General features: G+C 42.3%; 25 non-coding genes across 25 annotated transcripts; all 25 read left to right on the forward strand.

Moving 5' to 3' along the window:
- The first annotated feature begins 301 nt into the window (after positions 1 to 301).
- trnar-ucu (transfer RNA arginine (anticodon UCU)) lies at positions 302 to 374 on the forward strand. Its single transcript has one exon. It is a non-coding gene; the product is annotated as a tRNA-Arg (tRNA).
- A 927-nt stretch (positions 375 to 1,301) lies between these two features.
- On the forward strand, positions 1,302 to 1,374 carry trnar-ucu (transfer RNA arginine (anticodon UCU)). The gene has a single exon. It is a non-coding gene; the product is annotated as a tRNA-Arg (tRNA).
- Positions 1,375 to 2,302: 928 nt separating this feature from the next.
- Positions 2,303 to 2,375, forward strand: trnar-ucu (transfer RNA arginine (anticodon UCU)). Its single transcript has one exon. It is a non-coding gene; the product is annotated as a tRNA-Arg (tRNA).
- A 542-nt stretch (positions 2,376 to 2,917) lies between these two features.
- trnar-ucu (transfer RNA arginine (anticodon UCU)) lies at positions 2,918 to 2,990 on the forward strand. The gene has a single exon. It is a non-coding gene; the product is annotated as a tRNA-Arg (tRNA).
- Positions 2,991 to 3,918: 928 nt separating this feature from the next.
- Positions 3,919 to 3,991, forward strand: trnar-ucu (transfer RNA arginine (anticodon UCU)). The gene has a single exon. It is a non-coding gene; the product is annotated as a tRNA-Arg (tRNA).
- A 928-nt stretch (positions 3,992 to 4,919) lies between these two features.
- Positions 4,920 to 4,992, forward strand: trnar-ucu (transfer RNA arginine (anticodon UCU)). The gene has a single exon. It is a non-coding gene; the product is annotated as a tRNA-Arg (tRNA).
- A 542-nt stretch (positions 4,993 to 5,534) lies between these two features.
- trnar-ucu (transfer RNA arginine (anticodon UCU)) lies at positions 5,535 to 5,607 on the forward strand. Its single transcript has one exon. It is a non-coding gene; the product is annotated as a tRNA-Arg (tRNA).
- A 928-nt stretch (positions 5,608 to 6,535) lies between these two features.
- trnar-ucu (transfer RNA arginine (anticodon UCU)) lies at positions 6,536 to 6,608 on the forward strand. Its single transcript has one exon. It is a non-coding gene; the product is annotated as a tRNA-Arg (tRNA).
- Positions 6,609 to 7,150: 542 nt separating this feature from the next.
- On the forward strand, positions 7,151 to 7,223 carry trnar-ucu (transfer RNA arginine (anticodon UCU)). Its single transcript has one exon. It is a non-coding gene; the product is annotated as a tRNA-Arg (tRNA).
- A 928-nt stretch (positions 7,224 to 8,151) lies between these two features.
- trnar-ucu (transfer RNA arginine (anticodon UCU)) lies at positions 8,152 to 8,224 on the forward strand. The gene has a single exon. It is a non-coding gene; the product is annotated as a tRNA-Arg (tRNA).
- Positions 8,225 to 9,150: 926 nt separating this feature from the next.
- On the forward strand, positions 9,151 to 9,223 carry trnar-ucu (transfer RNA arginine (anticodon UCU)). The gene has a single exon. It is a non-coding gene; the product is annotated as a tRNA-Arg (tRNA).
- A 542-nt stretch (positions 9,224 to 9,765) lies between these two features.
- On the forward strand, positions 9,766 to 9,838 carry trnar-ucu (transfer RNA arginine (anticodon UCU)). The gene has a single exon. It is a non-coding gene; the product is annotated as a tRNA-Arg (tRNA).
- A 927-nt stretch (positions 9,839 to 10,765) lies between these two features.
- Positions 10,766 to 10,838, forward strand: trnar-ucu (transfer RNA arginine (anticodon UCU)). The gene has a single exon. It is a non-coding gene; the product is annotated as a tRNA-Arg (tRNA).
- A 928-nt stretch (positions 10,839 to 11,766) lies between these two features.
- On the forward strand, positions 11,767 to 11,839 carry trnar-ucu (transfer RNA arginine (anticodon UCU)). The gene has a single exon. It is a non-coding gene; the product is annotated as a tRNA-Arg (tRNA).
- Positions 11,840 to 12,381: 542 nt separating this feature from the next.
- trnar-ucu (transfer RNA arginine (anticodon UCU)) lies at positions 12,382 to 12,454 on the forward strand. The gene has a single exon. It is a non-coding gene; the product is annotated as a tRNA-Arg (tRNA).
- A 928-nt stretch (positions 12,455 to 13,382) lies between these two features.
- On the forward strand, positions 13,383 to 13,455 carry trnar-ucu (transfer RNA arginine (anticodon UCU)). The gene has a single exon. It is a non-coding gene; the product is annotated as a tRNA-Arg (tRNA).
- A 928-nt stretch (positions 13,456 to 14,383) lies between these two features.
- Positions 14,384 to 14,456, forward strand: trnar-ucu (transfer RNA arginine (anticodon UCU)). Its single transcript has one exon. It is a non-coding gene; the product is annotated as a tRNA-Arg (tRNA).
- A 542-nt stretch (positions 14,457 to 14,998) lies between these two features.
- trnar-ucu (transfer RNA arginine (anticodon UCU)) lies at positions 14,999 to 15,071 on the forward strand. Its single transcript has one exon. It is a non-coding gene; the product is annotated as a tRNA-Arg (tRNA).
- A 928-nt stretch (positions 15,072 to 15,999) lies between these two features.
- On the forward strand, positions 16,000 to 16,072 carry trnar-ucu (transfer RNA arginine (anticodon UCU)). The gene has a single exon. It is a non-coding gene; the product is annotated as a tRNA-Arg (tRNA).
- A 542-nt stretch (positions 16,073 to 16,614) lies between these two features.
- On the forward strand, positions 16,615 to 16,687 carry trnar-ucu (transfer RNA arginine (anticodon UCU)). The gene has a single exon. It is a non-coding gene; the product is annotated as a tRNA-Arg (tRNA).
- Positions 16,688 to 17,615: 928 nt separating this feature from the next.
- On the forward strand, positions 17,616 to 17,688 carry trnar-ucu (transfer RNA arginine (anticodon UCU)). Its single transcript has one exon. It is a non-coding gene; the product is annotated as a tRNA-Arg (tRNA).
- Positions 17,689 to 18,573: 885 nt separating this feature from the next.
- Positions 18,574 to 18,646, forward strand: trnar-ucu (transfer RNA arginine (anticodon UCU)). Its single transcript has one exon. It is a non-coding gene; the product is annotated as a tRNA-Arg (tRNA).
- Positions 18,647 to 19,574: 928 nt separating this feature from the next.
- trnar-ucu (transfer RNA arginine (anticodon UCU)) lies at positions 19,575 to 19,647 on the forward strand. Its single transcript has one exon. It is a non-coding gene; the product is annotated as a tRNA-Arg (tRNA).
- Positions 19,648 to 20,532: 885 nt separating this feature from the next.
- Positions 20,533 to 20,605, forward strand: trnar-ucu (transfer RNA arginine (anticodon UCU)). The gene has a single exon. It is a non-coding gene; the product is annotated as a tRNA-Arg (tRNA).
- A 928-nt stretch (positions 20,606 to 21,533) lies between these two features.
- Positions 21,534 to 21,606, forward strand: trnar-ucu (transfer RNA arginine (anticodon UCU)). The gene has a single exon. It is a non-coding gene; the product is annotated as a tRNA-Arg (tRNA).
- The last annotated feature ends 770 nt before the right edge of the window (positions 21,607 to 22,376 follow it).

Raw genomic sequence — 22,376 nt, forward strand, 5'->3', positions numbered from 1 at the left:
CTGGGGTACCTGAAAGTGGAGTGATGAAGTGGAAGTGTGCCTGGCAGTTAACCCAGTGATTTATGGATCAAAACCATCCTCTGCTATTCAGTTTGCTTTAGCAATGAAGTGGAAACAGAAATATTAAACCATAATTTCATGGGCATGTCTCAGTAACCTCCGTGATAATTTTTTGACTGCTTCTGTCAGTTTGTACAGGTCATGCTGATTACAGAAGCGAAGCGGAAGCGTGATGTCTACTTTAACCACGTGTACGTTCGGTAGAAACCACTCTCTGATATCCAGTTCATTATCAGCAAGTGCCCCAGTGGCCTAATGGATAAGGCACTGGCCTTCTAAGCCAGGGATTGTGGGTTTGAGTCCCATCTGGGGTGCGGAGGAATGCGGAGGAAGAGAGATCAGCACGTGACATAGAGTTTGATGGATTGAAGCTTTCCGATTCAATTTTTAGAAATGAAGATTTAACTGGGATAAAAAAGGAGAATTTCATGGGCATGTCTCTGTGCCCTCCGAAATGCATTTTTTTTTACAACTGCTTCTATCAGTTCATATAGGTCATGCTGATCACACATTTCCACAGTGACTTAAGACACTGACCGCCTAATCCATTTATTGTGAGCTCAAGTATTGTTTTGGGGTACCTGAAAGTGGAGGGATGAAGTGGAAGTGTGCTGGCAGTTAACCCAGTGATTTATGGATCGAAACCATCCTCTGCTATTCAGTTTGCTTTGAGCAATGAAGTGCAAACAGAAGAGAAGAGCTGGGCACATAACACAGAGGTTGATGGATCGAAGCTATCCAATTCTACTTTTAAAAATGAAGTGTAAACAGGGATTTTTTTTTTACATTGGAGAATTTCATGGGCATGTCTCTGTGCCCTCCGTGATTCTTTTTTTATTACTGCTTCTATCAATCCATATAGGTCATGCTGATCACAGAGAGACACAGTGGCTTAAGACACTGATCTCCTAATCCATGTATTGTGAATTTAAGTATTGTTCTGGGGTACCTGAAAGTGGAGTGATGAAGTGGAAGTGTGCCTGGCAGTTAACCCAGTGATTTATGGATCAAAACCATCCTCTGCTATTCAGTTTGCTTTAGCAATGAAGTGGAAACAGAAATATTAAACCATAATTTCATGGGCATGTCTCAGTGCCCTCCGTGATAATTTTTTGACTGCTTCTGTCAGTTTGTACAGGTCATGCTGATTACAGAAGCGAAGCGGAAGCGTGATGTCTACTTTAACCACGTGTACGTTCGGTAGAAACCACTCTCTGATATCCAGTTCATTATCAGCAAGTGCCCCAGTGGCCTAATGGATAAGGCACTGGCCTTCTAAGCCAGGGATTGTGGGTTTGAGTCCCATCTGGGGTGCGGAGGAATGCGGAGGAAGAGAGATCAGCACGTGACATAGAGTTTGATGGATTGAAGCTTTCCGATTCAATTTTTAGAAATGAAGATTTAACTGGGATAAAAAAGGAGAATTTCATGGGCATGTCTCTGTGCCCTCCGAAATGCATTTTTTTTTACAACTGCTTCTATCAGTTCATATAGGTCATGCTGATCACACATTTCCACAGTGACTTAAGACACTGACCGCCTAATCCATTTATTGTGAGCTCAAGTATTGTTTTGGGGTACCTGAAAGTGGAGGGATGAAGTGGAAGTGTGCCTGGCAGTTAACCCAGTGATTTATGGATCGAAACCATCCTCTGCTATTCAGTTTGCTTTGAGCAATGAAGTGCAAACAGAAGAGAAGAGCTGGGCACATAACACAGAGGTTGATGGATCGAAGCTATCCAATTCTACTTTTAAAAATGAAGTGTAAACAGGGATTTTTTTTTTACATTGGAGAATTTCATGGGCATGTCTCTGTGCCCTCCGTGATTCTTTTTTTATTACTGCTTCTATCAATCCATATAGGTCATGCTGATCACAGAGAGACACAGTGGCTTAAGACACTGATCTCCTAATCCATGTATTGTGAATTCAAGTATTGTTTTGGGGTACCTGAAAGTGGAGTGATGAAGTGGAAGTGTGCCTGGCAGTTAACCCAGTGATTTATGGATCGAAACCATCCTCTGCTATTCAGTTTGCTTTAGCAATGAAGTGGAAACAGAAATATTAAACCATAATTTCATGGGCATGTCTCAGTGCCCTCCGTGATTATTTTTTGACTGCTTCTGTCAGTTTGTACAGGTCATGCTGATTACAGAAGCGAAGCGGAAGCGTGACGTCTACTTTAACCATGTGTACGTTCGGTTGAAACCACTCTCTGCTATCCAGGTTATTTTCAGCAAGTGCCCCAGTGGCCTAATGGATAAGGCACTGGCCTTCTAAGCCAGGGATTGTGGGTTCGAGTCCCATCTGGGGTGTGGAGGAATGCGGAGGAAGAGAGATCAGCACGTGACACAGAGTTTGATGGATTGATGCTTTCCGATTCAATTTTTAGAAATGAACATTTAACTTAAATTTCATGGGCATGTCTCTGTGCCCTCCGTGATTCTTTTTTATTACTGCTTCTATCAATCCATATAGGTCATGCTGATCACAGAGAGACACAGTGGCTTAAGACACTGATCTCCTAATCCATGTATTGTGAATTTAAGTATTGTTCTGGGGTACCTGAAAGTGGAGTGATGAAGTGGAAGTGTGCCTGGCAGTTAACCCAGTGATTTATGGATCAAAACCATCCTCTGCTATTCAGTTTGCTTTAGCAATGAAGTGGAAACAGAAATATTAAACCATAATTTCATGGGCATGTCTCAGTGCCCTCCGTGATAATTTTTTGACTGCTTCTGTCAGTTTGTACAGGTCATGCTGATTACAGAAGCGAAGCGGAAGCGTGATGTCTACTTTAACCACGTGTACGTTCGGTAGAAACCACTCTCTGATATCCAGTTCATTATCAGCAAGTGCCCCAGTGGCCTAATGGATAAGGCACTGGCCTTCTAAGCCAGGGATTGTGGGTTTGAGTCCCATCTGGGGTGCGGAGGAATGCGGAGGAAGAGAGATCAGCACGTGACATAGAGTTTGATGGATTGAAGCTTTCCGATTCAATTTTTAGAAATGAAGATTTAACTGGGATAAAAAAGGAGAATTTCATGGGCATGTCTCTGTGCCCTCCGAAATGCATTTTTTTTTACAACTGCTTCTATCAGTTCATATAGGTCATGCTGATCACACATTTCCACAGTGACTTAAGACACTGACCGCCTAATCCATTTATTGTGAGCTCAAGTATTGTTTTGGGGTACCTGAAAGTGGAGGGATGAAGTGGAAGTGTGCCTGGCAGTTAACCCAGTGATTTATGGATCGAAACCATCCTCTGCTATTCAGTTTGCTTTGAGCAATGAAGTGCAAACAGAAGAGAAGAGCTGGGCACATAACACAGAGGTTGATGGATCGAAGCTATCCAATTCTACTTTTAAAAATGAAGTGTAAACAGGGATTTTTTTTTTACATTGGAGAATTTCATGGGCATGTCTCTGTGCCCTCCGTGATTCTTTTTTTATTACTGCTTCTATCAATCCATATAGGTCATGCTGATCACAGAGAGACACAGTGGCTTAAGACACTGATCTCCTAATCCATGTATTGTGAATTTAAGTATTGTTCTGGGGTACCTGAAAGTGGAGTGATGAAGTGGAAGTGTGCCTGGCAGTTAACCCAGTGATTTATGGATCAAAACCATCCTCTGCTATTCAGTTTGCTTTAGCAATGAAGTGGAAACAGAAATATTAAACCATAATTTCATGGGCATGTCTCAGTGCCCTCCGTGATAATTTTTTGACTGCTTCTGTCAGTTTGTACAGGTCATGCTGATTACAGAAGCGAAGCGGAAGCGTGATGTCTACTTTAACCACGTGTACGTTCGGTAGAAACCACTCTCTGATATCCAGTTCATTATCAGCAAGTGCCCCAGTGGCCTAATGGATAAGGCACTGGCCTTCTAAGCCAGGGATTGTGGGTTTGAGTCCCATCTGGGGTGCGGAGGAATGCGGAGGAAGAGAGATCAGCACGTGACATAGAGTTTGATGGATTGAAGCTTTCCGATTCAATTTTTAGAAATGAAGATTTAACTGGGATAAAAAAGGAGAATTTCATGGGCATGTCTCTGTGCCCTCCGAAATGCATTTTTTTTTACAACTGCTTCTATCAGTTCATATAGGTCATGCTGATCACACATTTCCACAGTGACTTAAGACACTGACCGCCTAATCCATTTATTGTGAGCTCAAGTATTGTTTTGGGGTACCTGAAAGTGGAGGGATGAAGTGGAAGTGTGCCTGGCAGTTAACCCAGTGATTTATGGATCGAAACCTTCCTCTGTTATTCAGTTTGCTTTGAGCAATGAAGTGCAAACAGAAGAGAAGAGCTGGGCACATAACACAGAGGTTGATGGATCGAAGCTATCCAATTCTACTTTTAAAAATGAAGTGTAAACAGGGATTTTTTTTTTACATTGGAGAATTTCATGGGCATGTCTCTGTGCCCTCCGTGATTCTTTTTTTATTACTGCTTCTATCAATCCATATAGGTCATGCTGATCACAGAGAGACACAGTGGCTTAAGACACTGATCTCCTAATCCATGTATTGTGAATTCAAGTATTGTTTTGGGGTACCTGAAAGTGGAGTGATGAAGTGGAAGTGTGCCTGGCAGTTAACCCAGTGATTTATGGATCGAAACCATCCTCTGCTATTCAGTTTGCTTTAGCAATGAAGTGGAAACAGAAATATTAAACCATAATTTCATGGGCATGTCTCAGTGCCCTCCGTGATTATTTTTTGACTGCTTCTGTCAGTTTGTACAGGTCATGCTGATTACAGAAGCGAAGCGGAAGCGTGACGTCTACTTTAACCATGTGTACGTTCGGTTGAAACCACTCTCTGCTATCCAGGTTATTTTCAGCAAGTGCCCCAGTGGCCTAATGGATAAGGCACTGGCCTTCTAAGCCAGGGATTGTGGGTTCGAGTCCCATCTGGGGTGTGGAGGAATGCGGAGGAAGAGAGATCAGCACGTGACACAGAGTTTGATGGATTGATTCTTTCCGATTCAATTTTTAGAAATGAAGATTTAACTTAAATTTCATGGGCATGTCTCTGTGCCCTCCGTGATTCTTTTTTATTACTGCTTCTATCAATCCATATAGGTCATGCTGATCACAGAGAGACACAGTGGCTTAAGACACTGATCTCCTAATCCATGTATTGTGAATTTAAGTATTGTTCTGGGGTACCTGAAAGTGGAGTGATGAAGTGGAAGTGTGCCTGGCAGTTAACCCAGTGATTTATGGATCAAAACCATCCTCTGCTATTCAGTTTGCTTTAGCAATGAAGTGGAAACAGAAATATTAAACCATAATTTCATGGGCATGTCTCAGTGCCCTCCGTGATAATTTTTTGACTGCTTCTGTCAGTTTGTACAGGTCATGCTGATTACAGAAGCGAAGCGGAAGCGTGATGTCTACTTTAACCACGTGTACGTTCGGTAGAAACCACTCTCTGATATCCAGTTCATTATCAGCAAGTGCCCCAGTGGCCTAATGGATAAGGCACTGGCCTTCTAAGCCAGGGATTGTGGGTTTGAGTCCCATCTGGGGTGCGGAGGAATGCGGAGGAAGAGAGATCAGCACGTGACATAGAGTTTGATGGATTGAAGCTTTCCGATTCAATTTTTAGAAATGAAGATTTAACTGGGATAAAAAAGGAGAATTTCATGGGCATGTCTCTGTGCCCTCCGAAATGCATTTTTTTTTACAACTGCTTCTATCAGTTCATATAGGTCATGCTGATCACACATTTCCACAGTGACTTAAGACACTGACCGCCTAATCCATTTATTGTGAGCTCAAGTATTGTTTTGGGGTACCTGAAAGTGGAGGGATGAAGTGGAAGTGTGCCTGGCAGTTAACCCAGTGATTTATGGATCGAAACCATCCTCTGCTATTCAGTTTGCTTTGAGCAATGAAGTGCAAACAGAAGAGAAGAGCTGGGCACATAACACAGAGGTTGATGGATCGAAGCTATCCAATTCTACTTTTAAAAATGAAGTGTAAACAGGGATTTTTTTTTTACATTGGAGAATTTCATGGGCATGTCTCTGTGCCCTCCGTGATTCTTTTTTTATTACTGCTTCTATCAATCCATATAGGTCATGCTGATCACAGAGAGACACAGTGGCTTAAGACACTGATCTCCTAATCCATGTATTGTGAATTCAAGTATTGTTTTGGGGTACCTGAAAGTGGAGTGATGAAGTGGAAGTGTGCCTGGCAGTTAACCCAGTGATTTATGGATCGAAACCATCCTCTGCTATTCAGTTTGCTTTAGCAATGAAGTGGAAACAGAAATATTAAACCATAATTTCATGGGCATGTCTCAGTGCCCTCCGTGATTATTTTTTGACTGCTTCTGTCAGTTTGTACAGGTCATGCTGATTACAGAAGCGAAGCGGAAGCGTGACGTCTACTTTAACCATGTGTACGTTCGGTTGAAACCACTCTCTGCTATCCAGGTTATTTTCAGCAAGTGCCCCAGTGGCCTAATGGATAAGGCACTGGCCTTCTAAGCCAGGGATTGTGGGTTCGAGTCCCATCTGGGGTGTGGATGAATGCGGAGGAAGAGAGATCAGCACGTGACACAGAGTTTGATGGATTGATGCTTTCCGATTCAATTTTTAGAAATGAAGATTTAACTTAAATTTCATGGGCATGTCTCTGTGCCCTCCGTGATTCTTTTTTATTACTGCTTCTATCAATCCATATAGGTCATGCTGATCACAGAGAGACACAGTGGCTTAAGACACTGATCTCCTAATCCATGTATTGTGAATTTAAGTATTGTTCTGGGGTACCTGAAAGTGGAGTGATGAAGTGGAAGTGTGCCTGGCAGTTAACCCAGTGATTTATGGATCAAAACCATCCTCTGCTATTCAGTTTGCTTTAGCAATGAAGTGGAAACAGAAATATTAAACCATAATTTCATGGGCATGTCTCAGTGCCCTCCGTGATAATTTTTTGACTGCTTCTGTCAGTTTGTACAGGTCATGCTGATTACAGAAGCGAAGCGGAAGCGTGACGTCTACTTTAACCACGTGTACGTTCGGTAGAAACCACTCTCTGATATCCAGTTCATTATCAGCAAGTGCCCCAGTGGCCTAATGGATAAGGCACTGGCCTTCTAAGCCAGGTATTGTGGGTTTGAGTCCCATCTGGGGTGGGTGTATGCGGAGGAAGAGAAATCAGCACGTGACACAGAGTTTGATGGATTGAAGCTTTCCGATTTACTTTTTAGAAATGAAGATTTAACTGGGATAAAAAAGGAGAATTTCATGGGCATGTCTCTGTGCCCTCCGAAATGCAATTTTTTTTTACAACTGCTTCTATCAGTTCATATAGGTCATGCTGATCACACATTTCCACAGTGACTTAAGACACTGACCGCCTAATCCATTTATTGTGAGTTCAAGTATTGTTTTGGGGTACCTGAAAGTGGAGGGATGAAGTGGAAGTGTGCAGGGCAGTTAACCAAGTGATTTAGGGATCGAAACCATCCTCTGCTATCCAGTTTGCTTTGAGCAATGAAGTGCAAACAGAAGAGAAGAGCTGGGCACATAACACAGAGGTTGATGGATCGAAGATATCCAATTCTACTTTTAGAAATGAAGTGTAAACAGGGATTTTTTTTTTACATTTGAGAATTTCATGGGCATGTCTCTGTGCCCTCCGTGATTCTTTTTTTATTACTGCTTCTATCAATCCATATAGGTCATGCTGATCACAGAGAGACACAGTGGCTTAAGACACTGATCTCCTAATCCATGTATTGTGAATTCAAGTATTGTTTTGGGGTACCTGAAGGGTGGAGTGATGAAGTGGAAGTGTGCCTGGCAGTTAACCCAGTGATTTATGGATCGAAACCATCCTCTGCTATTCAGTTTGCTTTAGCAATGAAGTGGAAACAGAAATATTAAACCATAATTTCATGGGCATGTCTCAGTGCCCTCCGTGAATTTTTTTTGACTGCTTCTGTCAGTTTGTACAGGTCATGCTGATTACAGAAGCGAAGCGGAAGCGTGATGTCTACTTTAACCACGTGTACGTTCGGTAGAAACCACTCTCTGCTATCCAGTTCATTTTCAGCAAGTGCCCCAGTGGCCTAATGGATAAGCCACTGGCCTTCTAAGCCAGGGATTGTGGGTTCGAGTCCCATCTGGGGTGGGTGTATGCGGAGGAAGAGAAATCAGCACGTGACACAGAGTTTGATGGATTGAAGCTTTCCGATTTACTTTTTAGAAATGAAGATTTAACTGGGATAAAAAAGGAGAATTTCATGGGCATGTCTCTGTGCCCCCCGAAATGCATTTTTTTTTACAACTGCTTCTATCAGTTCATATAGTTCATGCTGATCAAACATTTCCACAGTGACTTAAGACACTGACCGCCTAATCCATTTATTGTGAGTTCAAGTATTGTTTTGGGGTACCTGAAAGTGGAGGGATGAAGTGGAAGTGTGCAGGGCAGTTAACCAAGTGATTTAGGGATTGAAACCATCCTCTGCTATCCAGTTTGCTTTGAGCAATGAAGTGCAAACAGAAGAGAAGAGCTGGGCACATAACACAGAGGTTGATGGATCGAAGATATCCAATTCTACTTTTAGAAATGAAGTGTAAACAGGGATTTTTTTTTTACATTTCAGAATTTCATGGGCATGTCTCTGTGCCCTCCGTGATTCTTTTTTTATTACTGCTTCTATCAATTCATATAGGTCATGCTGATCACAGAGAGACACAGTGGCTTAAGACACTGATCTCCTAATCCATGTATTGTGAATTCAAGTATTGTTTTGGGGTACCTGAAAGTGGAGTGATGAAGTGGAAGTGTGCCTGGCAGTTAACCCAGTGATTTATGGATCGAAACCATCCTCTGCTATTCAGTTTTCTTTAGCAATGAAGTGGAAACAGAAATATTAAACCATAATTTCATGGGCATGTCTCAGTGCCCTCCGTGATTATTTTTTGACTGCTTCTGTCAGTTTGTACAGGTCATGCTGATTACAGAAGCGAAGCGGAAGCGTGACGTCTACTTTAACCATGTGTACGTTCGGTAGAAACCACTCTCTGCTATCCAGTTCATTTTCAGCAAGTGCCCCAGTGGCCTAATGGATAAGGCACTGGCCTTCTAAGCCAGGGATTGTGGGTTCGAGTCCCATTTGGGGTGTGGAGGAATGAGGAGGAAGAGAGATCAGCACGTGACACAGAGTTTGATGGATTGAAGCTTTCCGATTCAATTTTTAGAAATGAAGATTTAACTTAAATTTCATGGGCATGTCTCTGTGCCCTCCGTGATTCTTTTTTATTACTGCTTCTATCAATCCATATAGGTCATGCTGATCACAGAGAGACACAGTGGCTTAAGACACTGATCTCCTAATCCATGTATTGTGAATTTAAGTATTGTTCTGGGGTACCTGAAAGTGGAGTGATGAAGTGGAAGTGTGCCTGGCAGTTAACCCAGTGATTTATGGATCAAAACCATCCTCTGCTATTCAGTTTGCTTTAGCAATGAAGTGGAAACAGAAATATTAAACCATAATTTCATGGGCATGTCTCAGTGCCCTCCGTGATAATTTTTTGACTGCTTCTGTCAGTTTGTACAGGTCATGCTGATTACAGAAGCGAAGCGGAAGCGTGATGTCTACTTTAACCACGTGTACGTTCGGTAGAAACCACTCTCTGATATCCAGTTCATTATCAGCAAGTGCCCCAGTGGCCTAATGGATAAGGCACTGGCCTTCTAAGCCAGGGATTGTGGGTTTGAGTCCCATCTGGGGTGCGGAGGAATGCGGAGGAAGAGAGATCAGCACGTGACATAGAGTTTGATGGATTGAAGCTTTCCGATTCAATTTTTAGAAATGAAGATTTAACTGGGATAAAAAAGGAGAATTTCATGGGCATGTCTCTGTGCCCTCCGAAATGCATTTTTTTTTACAACTGCTTCTATCAGTTCATATAGGTCATGCTGATCACACATTTCCACAGTGACTTAAGACACTGACCGCCTAATCCATTTATTGTGAGCTCAAGTATTGTTTTGGGGTACCTGAAAGTGGAGGGATGAAGTGGAAGTGTGCTGGCAGTTAACCCAGTGATTTATGGATCGAAACCATCCTCTGCTATTCAGTTTGCTTTGAGCAATGAAGTGCAAACAGAAGAGAAGAGCTGGGCACATAACACAGAGGTTGATGGATCGAAGCTATCCAATTCTACTTTTAAAAATGAAGTGTAAACAGGGATTTTTTTTTTACATTGGAGAATTTCATGGGCATGTCTCTGTGCCCTCCGTGATTCTTTTTTTATTACTGCTTCTATCAATCCATATAGGTCATGCTGATCACAGAGAGACACAGTGGCTTAAGACACTGATCTCCTAATCCATGTATTGTGAATTTAAGTATTGTTCTGGGGTACCTGAAAGTGGAGTGATGAAGTGGAAGTGTGCCTGGCAGTTAACCCAGTGATTTATGGATCAAAACCATCCTCTGCTATTCAGTTTGCTTTAGCAATGAAGTGGAAACAGAAATATTAAACCATAATTTCATGGGCATGTCTCAGTGCCCTCCGTGATAATTTTTTGACTGCTTCTGTCAGTTTGTACAGGTCATGCTGATTACAGAAGCGAAGCGGAAGCGTGATGTCTACTTTAACCACGTGTACGTTCGGTAGAAACCACTCTCTGATATCCAGTTCATTATCAGCAAGTGCCCCAGTGGCCTAATGGATAAGGCACTGGCCTTCTAAGCCAGGGATTGTGGGTTTGAGTCCCATCTGGGGTGCGGAGGAATGCGGAGGAAGAGAGATCAGCACGTGACATAGAGTTTGATGGATTGAAGCTTTCCGATTCAATTTTTAGAAATGAAGATTTAACTGGGATAAAAAAGGAGAATTTCATGGGCATGTCTCTGTGCCCTCCGAAATGCATTTTTTTTTACAACTGCTTCTATCAGTTCATATAGGTCATGCTGATCACACATTTCCACAGTGACTTAAGACACTGACCGCCTAATCCATTTATTGTGAGCTCAAGTATTGTTTTGGGGTACCTGAAAGTGGAGGGATGAAGTGGAAGTGTGCCTGGCAGTTAACCCAGTGATTTATGGATCGAAACCATCCTCTGCTATTCAGTTTGCTTTGAGCAATGAAGTGCAAACAGAAGAGAAGAGCTGGGCACATAACACAGAGGTTGATGGATCGAAGCTATCCAATTCTACTTTTAAAAATGAAGTGTAAACAGGGATTTTTTTTTTACATTGGAGAATTTCATGGGCATGTCTCTGTGCCCTCCGTGATTCTTTTTTTATTACTGCTTCTATCAATCCATATAGGTCATGCTGATCACAGAGAGACACAGTGGCTTAAGACACTGATCTCCTAATCCATGTATTGTGAATTCAAGTATTGTTTTGGGGTACCTGAAAGTGGAGTGATGAAGTGGAAGTGTGCCTGGCAGTTAACCCAGTGATTTATGGATCGAAACCATCCTCTGCTATTCAGTTTGCTTTAGCAATGAAGTGGAAACAGAAATATTAAACCATAATTTCATGGGCATGTCTCAGTGCCCTCCGTGATTATTTTTTGACTGCTTCTGTCAGTTTGTACAGGTCATGCTGATTACAGAAGCGAAGCGGAAGCGTGACGTCTACTTTAACCATGTGTACGTTCGGTTGAAACCACTCTCTGCTATCCAGGTTATTTTCAGCAAGTGCCCCAGTGGCCTAATGGATAAGGCACTGGCCTTCTAAGCCAGGGATTGTGGGTTCGAGTCCCATCTGGGGTGTGGAGGAATGCGGAGGAAGAGAGATCAGCACGTGACACAGAGTTTGATGGATTGATGCTTTCCGATTCAATTTTTAGAAATGAACATTTAACTTAAATTTCATGGGCATGTCTCTGTGCCCTCCGTGATTCTTTTTTATTACTGCTTCTATCAATCCATATAGGTCATGCTGATCACAGAGAGACACAGTGGCTTAAGACACTGATCTCCTAATCCATGTATTGTGAATTTAAGTATTGTTCTGGGGTACCTGAAAGTGGAGTGATGAAGTGGAAGTGTGCCTGGCAGTTAACCCAGTGATTTATGGATCAAAACCATCCTCTGCTATTCAGTTTGCTTTAGCAATGAAGTGGAAACAGAAATATTAAACCATAATTTCATGGGCATGTCTCAGTGCCCTCCGTGATAATTTTTTGACTGCTTCTGTCAGTTTGTACAGGTCATGCTGATTACAGAAGCGAAGCGGAAGCGTGATGTCTACTTTAACCACGTGTACGTTCGGTAGAAACCACTCTCTGATATCCAGTTCATTATCAGCAAGTGCCCCAGTGGCCTAATGGATAAGGCACTGGCCTTCTAAGCCAGGGATTGTGGGTTTGAGTCCCATCTGGGGTGCGGAGGAATGCGGAGGAAGAGAGATCAGCACGTGACATAGAGTTTGATGGATTGAAGCTTTCCGATTCAATTTTTAGAAATGAAGATTTAACTGGGATAAAAAAGGAGAATTTCATGGGCATGTCTCTGTGCCCTCCGAAATGCATTTTTTTTTACAACTGCTTCTATCAGTTCATATAGGTCATGCTGATCACACATTTCCACAGTGACTTAAGACACTGACCGCCTAATCCATTTATTGTGAGCTCAAGTATTGTTTTGGGGTACCTGAAAGTGGAGGGATGAAGTGGAAGTGTGCCTGGCAGTTAACCCAGTGATTTATGGATCGAAACCATCCTCTGCTATTCAGTTTGCTTTGAGCAATGAAGTGCAAACAGAAGAGAAGAGCTGGGCACATAACACAGAGGTTGATGGATCGAAGCTATCCAATTCTACTTTTAAAAATGAAGTGTAAACAGGGATTTTTTTTTTACATTGGAGAATTTCATGGGCATGTCTCTGTGCCCTCCGTGATTCTTTTTTTATTACTGCTTCTATCAATCCATATAGGTCATGCTGATCACAGAGAGACACAGTGGCTTAAGACACTGATCTCCTAATCCATGTATTGTGAATTTAAGTATTGTTCTGGGGTACCTGAAAGTGGAGTGATGAAGTGGAAGTGTGCCTGGCAGTTAACCCAGTGATTTATGGATCAAAACCATCCTCTGCTATTCAGTTTGCTTTAGCAATGAAGTGGAAACAGAAATATTAAACCATAATTTCATGGGCATGTCTCAGTGCCCTCCGTGATAATTTTTTGACTGCTTCTGTCAGTTTGTACAGGTCATGCTGATTACAGAAGCGAAGCGGAAGCGTGATGTCTACTTTAACCACGTGTACGTTCGGTAGAAACCACTCTCTGATATCCAGTTCATTATCAGCAAGTGCCCCAGTGGCCTAATGGATAAGGCACTGGCCTTCTAAGCCAGGGATTGTGGGTTTGAGTCCCATCTGGGGTGCGGAGGAATGCGGAGGAAGAGAGATCAGCACGTGACATAGAGTTTGATGGATTGAAGCTTTCCGATTCAATTTTTAGAAATGAAGATTTAACTGGGATAAAAAAGGAGAATTTCATGGGCATGTCTCTGTGCCCTCCGAAATGCATTTTTTTTTACAACTGCTTCTATCAGTTCATATAGGTCATGCTGATCACACATTTCCACAGTGACTTAAGACACTGACCGCCTAATCCATTTATTGTGAGCTCAAGTATTGTTTTGGGGTACCTGAAAGTGGAGGGATGAAGTGGAAGTGTGCCTGGCAGTTAACCCAGTGATTTATGGATCGAAACCTTCCTCTGCTATTCAGTTTGCTTTGAGCAATGAAGTGCAAACAGAAGAGAAGAGCTGGGCACATAACACAGAGGTTGATGGATCGAAGCTATCCAATTCTACTTTTAAAAATGAAGTGTAAACAGGGATTTTTTTTTTACATTGGAGAATTTCATGGGCATGTCTCTGTGCCCTCCGTGATTCTTTTTTTATTACTGCTTCTATCAATCCATATAGGTCATGCTGATCACAGAGAGACACAGTGGCTTAAGACACTGATCTCCTAATCCATGTATTGTGAATTCAAGTATTGTTTTGGGGTACCTGAAAGTGGAGTGATGAAGTGGAAGTGTGCCTGGCAGTTAACCCAGTGATTTATGGATCGAAACCATCCTCTGCTATTCAGTTTGCTTTAGCAATGAAGTGGAAACAGAAATATTAAACCATAATTTCATGGGCATGTCTCAGTGCCCTCCGTGATTATTTTTTGACTGCTTCTGTCAGTTTGTACAGGTCATGCTGATTACAGAAGCGAAGCGGAAGCGTGACGTCTACTTTAACCATGTGTACGTTCGGTTGAAACCACTCTCTGCTATCCAGGTTATTTTCAGCAAGTGCCCCAGTGGCCTAATGGATAAGGCACTGGCCTTCTAAGCCAGGGATTGTGGGTTCGAGTCCCATCTGGGGTGTGGAGGAATGCGGAGGAAGAGAGATCAGCACGTGACACAGAGTTTGATGGATTGATTCTTTCCGATTCAATTTTTAGAAATGAAGATTTAACTTAAATTTCATGGGCATGTCTCTGTGCCCTCCGTGATTCTTTTTTATTACTGCTTCTATCAATCCATATAGGTCATGCTGATCACAGAGAGACACAGTGGCTTAAGACACTGATCTCCTAATCCATGTATTGTGAATTTAAGTATTGTTCTGGGGTACCTGAAAGTGGAGTGATGAAGTGGAAGTGTGCCTGGCAGTTAACCCAGTGATTTATGGATCAAAACCATCCTCTGCTATTCAGTTTGCTTTAGCAATGAAGTGGAAACAGAAATATTAAACCATAATTTCATGGGCATGTCTCAGTGCCCTCCGTGATAATTTTTTGACTGCTTCTGTCAGTTTGTACAGGTCATGCTGATTACAGAAGCGAAGCGGAAGCGTGATGTCTACTTTAACCACGTGTACGTTCGGTAGAAACCACTCTCTGATATCCAGTTCATTATCAGCAAGTGCCCCAGTGGCCTAATGGATAAGGCACTGGCCTTCTAAGCCAGGGATTGTGGGTTTGAGTCCCATCTGGGGTGCGGAGGAATGCGGAGGAAGAGAGATCAGCACGTGACATAGAGTTTGATGGATTGAAGCTTTCCGATTCAATTTTTAGAAATGAAGATTTAACTGGGATAAAAAAGGAGAATTTCATGGGCATGTCTCTGTGCCCTCCGAAATGCATTTTTTTTTACAACTGCTTCTATCAGTTCATATAGGTCATGCTGATCACACATTTCCACAGTGACTTAAGACACTGACCGCCTAATCCATTTATTGTGAGCTCAAGTATTGTTTTGGGGTACCTGAAAGTGGAGGGATGAAGTGGAAGTGTGCCTGGCAGTTAACCCAGTGATTTATGGATCGAAACCATCCTCTGCTATTCAGTTTGCTTTGAGCAATGAAGTGCAAACAGAAGAGAAGAGCTGGGCACATAACACAGAGGTTGATGGATCGAAGCTATCCAATTCTACTTTTAAAAATGAAGTGTAAACAGGGATTTTTTTTTTACATTGGAGAATTTCATGGGCATGTCTCTGTGCCCTCCGTGATTCTTTTTTTATTACTGCTTCTATCAATCCATATAGGTCATGCTGATCACAGAGAGACACAGTGGCTTAAGACACTGATCTCCTAATCCATGTATTGTGAATTCAAGTATTGTTTTGGGGTACCTGAAAGTGGAGTGATGAAGTGGAAGTGTGCCTGGCAGTTAACCCAGTGATTTATGGATCGAAACCATCCTCTGCTATTCAGTTTGCTTTAGCAATGAAGTGGAAACAGAAATATTAAACCATAATTTCATGGGCATGTCTCAGTGCCCTCCGTGATTATTTTTTGACTGCTTCTGTCAGTTTGTACAGGTCATGCTGATTACAGAAGCGAAGCGGAAGCGTGACGTCTACTTTAACCATGTGTACGTTCGGTTGAAACCACTCTCTGCTATCCAGGTTATTTTCAGCAAGTGCCCCAGTGGCCTAATGGATAAGGCACTGGCCTTCTAAGCCAGGGATTGTGGGTTCGAGTCCCATCTGGGGTGTGGATGAATGCGGAGGAAGAGAGATCAGCACGTGACACAGAGTTTGATGGATTGATGCTTTCCGATTCAATTTTTAGAAATGAAGATTTAACTTAAATTTCATGGGCATGTCTCTGTGCCCTCCGTGATTCTTTTTTATTACTGCTTCTATCAATCCATATAGGTCATGCTGATCACAGAGAGACACAGTGGCTTAAGACACTGATCTCCTAATCCATGTATTGTGAATTTAAGTATTGTTCTGGGGTACCTGAAAGTGGAGTGATGAAGTGGAAGTGTGCCTGGCAGTTAACCCAGTGATTTATGGATCAAAACCATCCTCTGCTATTCAGTTTGCTTTAGCAATGAAGTGGAAACAGAAATATTAAACCATAATTTCATGGGCATGTCTCAGTGCCCTCCGTGATAATTTTTTGACTGCTTCTGTCAGTTTGTACAGGTCATGCTGATTACAGAAGCGAAGCGGAAGCGTGACGTCTACTTTAACCACGTGTACGTTCGGTAGAAACCACTCTCTGATATCCAGTTCATTATCAGCAAGTGCCCCAGTGGCCTAATGGATAAGGCACTGGCCTTCTAAGCCAGGTATTGTGGGTTTGAGTCCCATCTGGGGTGGGTGTATGCGGAGGAAGAGAAATCAGCACGTGACACAGAGTTTGATGGATTGAAGCTTTCCGATTTACTTTTTAGAAATGAAGATTTAACTGGGATAAAAAAGGAGAATTTCATGGGCATGTCTCTGTGCCCTCCGAAATGCAATTTTTTTTTACAACTGCTTCTATCAGTTCATATAGGTCATGCTGATCACACATTTCCACAGTGACTTAAGACACTGACCGCCTAATCCATTTATTGTGAGTTCAAGTATTGTTTTGGGGTACCTGAAAGTGGAGGGATGAAGTGGAAGTGTGCAGGGCAGTTAACCAAGTGATTTAGGGATCGAAACCATCCTCTGCTATCCAGTTTGCTTTGAGCAATGAAGTGCAAACAGAAGAGAAGAGCTGGGCACATAACACAGAGGTTGATGGATCGAAGATATCCAATTCTACTTTTAGAAATGAAGTGTAAACAGGGATTTTTTTTTTACATTTGAGAATTTCATGGGCATGTCTCTGTGCCCTCCGTGATTCTTTTTTTATTACTGCTTCTATCAATCCATATAGGTCATGCTGATCACAGAGAGACACAGTGGCTTAAGACACTGATCTCCTAATCCATGTATTGTGAATTCAAGTATTGTTTTGGGGTACCTGAAGGGTGGAGTGATGAAGTGGAAGTGTGCCTGGCAGTTAACCCAGTGATTTATGGATCGAAACCATCCTCTGCTATTCAGTTTGCTTTAGCAATGAAGTGGAAACAGAAATATTAAACCATAATTTCATGGGCATGTCTCAGTGCCCTCCGTGAATTTTTTTTGACTGCTTCTGTCAGTTTGTACAGGTCATGCTGATTACAGAAGCGAAGCGGAAGCGTGATGTCTACTTTAACCACGTGTACGTTCGGTAGAAACCACTCTCTGCTATCCAGTTCATTTTCAGCAAGTGCCCCAGTGGCCTAATGGATAAGCCACTGGCCTTCTAAGCCAGGGATTGTGGGTTCGAGTCCCATCTGGGGTGGGTGTATGCGGAGGAAGAGAAATCAGCACGTGACACAGAGTTTGATGGATTGAAGCTTTCCGATTTACTTTTTAGAAATGAAGATTTAACTGGGATAAAAAAGGAGAATTTCATGGGCATGTCTCTGTGCCCCCCGAAATGCATTTTTTTTTACAACTGCTTCTATCAGTTCATATAGTTCATGCTGATCAAACATTTCCACAGTGACTTAAGACACTGACCGCCTAATCCATTTATTGTGAGTTCAAGTATTGTTTTGGGGTACCTGAAAGTGGAGGGATGAAGTGGAAGTGTGCAGGGCAGTTAACCAAGTGATTTAGGGATCGAAACCATCCTCTGCTATCCAGTTTGCTTTGAGCAATGAAGTGCAAACAGAAGAGAAGAGCTGGGCACATAACACAGAGGTTGATGGATCGAAGATATCCAATTCTACTTTTAGAAATGAAGTGTAAACAGGGATTTTTTTTTTACATTTCAGAATTTCATGGGCATGTCTCTGTGCCCTCCGTGATTCTTTTTTTATTACTGCTTCTATCAATTCATATAGGTCATGCTGATCACAGAGAGACACAGTGGCTTAAGACACTGATCTCCTAATCCATGTATTGTGAATTCAAGTATTGTTTTGGGGTACCTGAAAGTGGAGTGATGAAGTGGAAGTGTGCCTGGCAGTTAACCCAGTGATTTATGGATCGAAACCATCCTCTGCTATTCAGTTTGCTTTAGCAATGAAGTGGAAACTGAAGTGAAAATGTTTTGACTGCTTCTGTCAGTTTGTACAGGTCATGCTGATTACAGAAGCGAAGCGGAAGCGTGATGTCTACTTTAACCACGTGTACGTTCGGTAGAAACCACTCTCTGCTATCCAGCTCATTTTCAGCAAGTGTCCCAGTGGCCTAATGGATAAGGCACTGGCCTTCTAAGCCAGGGATTGTGGGTTCGAGTCCCATCTGGGGTGGGTGTATGCGGAGGAAGAGAGATCAGCACGTGACACAGAGTTTGATGGATTGAAGCTTTCCGATTTACTTTTTAGAAATGAAGATTTAACTGGGATAAAAAAGGAGAATTTCATGGGCATGTCTCTGTGCCCTCCGAAATGCAATTTTTTTTTACAACTGCTTCTATCAGTTCACATAGGTCATGCTGATCACACATTTCCACAGTGACTTAAGACACTGACCGCCTAATCCATTTATTGTGAGTTCAAGTATTGTTTTGGGGTACCTGAAAGTGGAGGGATGAAGTGGAAGTGTGCAGGGCAGTTAACCAAGTGATTTAGGGATCGAAACCATCCTCTGCTATCCAGTTTGCTTTGAGCAATGAAGTGCAAACAGAAGAGAAGAGCTGGGCACATAACACAGAGGTTGATGGATCGAAGATATCCAATTCTACTTTTAGAAATGAAGTGTAAACAGGGATTTTTTTTTTACATTTCAGAATTTCATGGGCATGTCTCTGTGCCCTCCGTGATTCTTTTTTTATTACTGCTTCTATCAATCCATATAGGTCATGCTGATCACAGAGAGACACAGTGGCTTAAGACACTGATCTCCTAATCCATGTATTGTGAATTCAAGTATTGTTTTGGGGTACCTGAAGGGTGGAGTGATGAAGTGGAAGTGTGCCTGGCAGTTAACCCAGTGATTTATGGATCGAAACCATCCTCTGCTATTCAGTTTGCTTTAGCAATGAAGTGGAAACAGAAATATTAAACCATAATTTCATGGGCATGTCTCAGTGCCCTCCGTGAATTTTTTTTGACTGCTTCTGTCAGTTTGTACAGGTCATGCTGATTACAGAAGCGAAGCGGAAGCGTGATGTCTACTTTAACCACGTGTACGTTCGGTAGAAACCACTCTCTGCTATCCAGTTCATTTTCAGCAAGTGCCCCAGTGGCCTAATGGATAAGCCACTGGCCTTCTAAGCCAGGGATTGTGGGTTCGAGTCCCATCTGGGGTGGGTGTATGCGGAGGAAGAGGAATCAGCACGTGACACAGAGTTTGATGGATTGAAGCTTTCCGATTTACTTTTTAGAAATGAAGATTTAACTGGGATAAAAAAGGAGAATTTCATGGGCATGTCTCTGTGCCCCCCGAAATGCATTTTTTTTTACAACTGCTTCTATCAGTTCATATAGTTCATGCTGATCAAACATTTCCACAGTGACTTAAGACACTGACCGCCTAATCCATTTATTGTGAGTTCAAGTATTGTTTTGGGGTACCTGAAAGTGGAGGGATGAAGTGGAAGTGTGCAGGGCAGTTAACCAAGTGATTTAGGGATCGAAACCATCCTCTGCTATCCAGTTTGCTTTGAGCAATGAAGTGCAAACAGAAGAGAAGAGCTGGGCACATAACACAGAGGTTGATGGATCGAAGATATCCAATTCTACTTTTAGAAATGAAGTGTAAACAGGGATTTTTTTTTTACATTTCAGAATTTCATGGGCATGTCTCTGTGCCCTCCGTGATTCTTTTTTTATTACTGCTTCTATCAATTCATATAGGTCATGCTGATCACAGAGAGACACAGTGGCTTAAGACACTGATCTCCTAATCCATGTATTGTGAATTCAAGTATTGTTTTGGGGTACCTGAAAGTGGAGTGATGAAGTGGAAGTGTGCCTGGCAGTTAACCCAGTGATTTATGGATCGAAACCATCCTCTGCTATTCAGTTTGCTTTAGCAATGAAGTGGAAACTGAAGTGAAAATGTTTTGACTGCTTCTGTCAGTTTGTACAGGTCATGCTGATTACAGAAGCGAAGCGGAAGCGTGATGTCTACTTTAACCACGTGTACGTTCGGTAGAAACCACTCTCTGCTATCCAGCTCATTTTCAGCAAGTGCCCCAGTGGCCTAATGGATAAGGCACTGGCCTTCTAAGCCAGGGATTGTGGGTTCGAGTCCCATCTGGGGTGGGTGTATGCGGAGGAAGAGAGATCAGCACGTGACACAGAGTTTGATGGATTGAAGCTTTCCGATTTACTTTTTAGAAATGAAGATTTAACTGGGATAAAAAAGGAGAATTTCATGGGCATGTCTCTGTGCCCTCCGAAATGCAATTTTTTTTTACAACTGCTTCTATCAGTTCACATAGGTCATGCTGATCACACATTTCCACAGTGACTTAAGACACTGACCGCCTAATCCATTTATTGTGAGTTCAAGTATTGTTTTGGGGTACCTGAAAGTGGAGGGATGAAGTGGAAGTGTGCAGGGCAGTTAACCAAGTGATTTAGGGATCGAAACCATCCTCTGCTATCCAGTTTGCTTTGAGCAATGAAGTGCAAACAGAAGAGAAGAGCTGGGCACATAACACAGAGGTTGATGGATCGAAGATATCCAATTCTACTTTTAGAAATGAAGTGTAAACAGGGATTTTTTTTTTACATTTCAGAATTTCATGGGCATGTCTCTGTGCCCTCCGTGATTCTTTTTTTATTACTGCTTCTATCAATCCATATAGGTCATGCTGATCACAGAGAGACACAGTGGCTTAAGACACTGATCTCCTAATCCATGTATTGTGAATTCAAGTATTGTTTTGGGGTACCTGAAGGGTGGAGTGATGAAGTGGAAGTGTGCCTGGCAGTTAACCCAGTGATTTATGGATCGAAACCATCCTCTGCTATTCAGTTTGCTTTAGCAATGAAGTGGAAACAGAAATATTAAACCATAATTTCATGGGCATGTCTCAGTACCCTCCGTGATTATTTTTTGACTGCTTCTGTCAGTTTGTACAGGTCATGCTGGTTACAGAAGCGAAGCGAAAGCGTGATGTCTACTTTAACCACGTGTACGTTCGGTTGAAATCACTCTCTGCTATCCAGTTCATTATCAGCAAGTGCCCCAGTGGCCTAATGGATAAGGCACTGGCCTTCTAAACCAGGGATTGTGGGTTCGAGTCCCGTCTGGGGTGGGTGTATGCGGAGGAAGAGAAATCAGCACGTGACACAGAGTTTGATGGATTGAAGCTTTCCAATTTACTTTTTAGAAATGAAGATTTAACTGGGATAAAAAAGGAGAATTTCATGGGCATGTCTCTGTGCCCTCCGAAATGCAATTTTTTTTTACAACTGCTTCTATCAGTTCACATAGGTCATGCTGATCACACATTTCCACAGTGACTTAAGACACTGACCGCCTAATCCATTTATTGTGAGTTCAAGTATTGTTTTGGGGTACCTGAAAGTGGAGGGATGAAGTGGAAGTGTGCAGGGCAGTTAACCAAGTGATTTAGGGATCGAAACCATCCTCTGCTATCCAGTTTGCTTTGAGCAATGAAGTGCAAACAGAAGAGAAGAGCTGGGCACATAACACAGAGGTTGATGGATCGAAGCTATCCAATTCTACTTTTAGAAATGAAGTGTAAACAGGGATTTTTTTTACATTTCAGAATTTCATGGGCATGTCTCTGTGCCCTCCGTGATTCTTTTTTTATTACTGCTTCTATCAATCCATATAGGTCATGCTGATCACAGAGAGACACAGTGGCTTAAGACACTGATCTCCTAATCCATGTATTGTGAATTCAAGTATTGTTTTGGGGTACCTGAAAGTGGAGTGATGAAGTGGAAGTGTGCCTGGCAGTTAACCCAGTGATTTATGGATCGAAACCATCCTCTGCTATTCAGTTTGCTTTAGCAATGAAGTGGAAACAGAAATATTAAACCATAATTTCATGGGCAT

The sequence above is a fragment of the Oncorhynchus clarkii genome, chromosome 21 (assembly GCF_045791955.1).
Source record: "Oncorhynchus clarkii lewisi isolate Uvic-CL-2024 chromosome 21, UVic_Ocla_1.0, whole genome shotgun sequence".
NCBI lineage: Eukaryota > Metazoa > Chordata > Actinopteri > Salmoniformes > Salmonidae > Oncorhynchus > Oncorhynchus clarkii.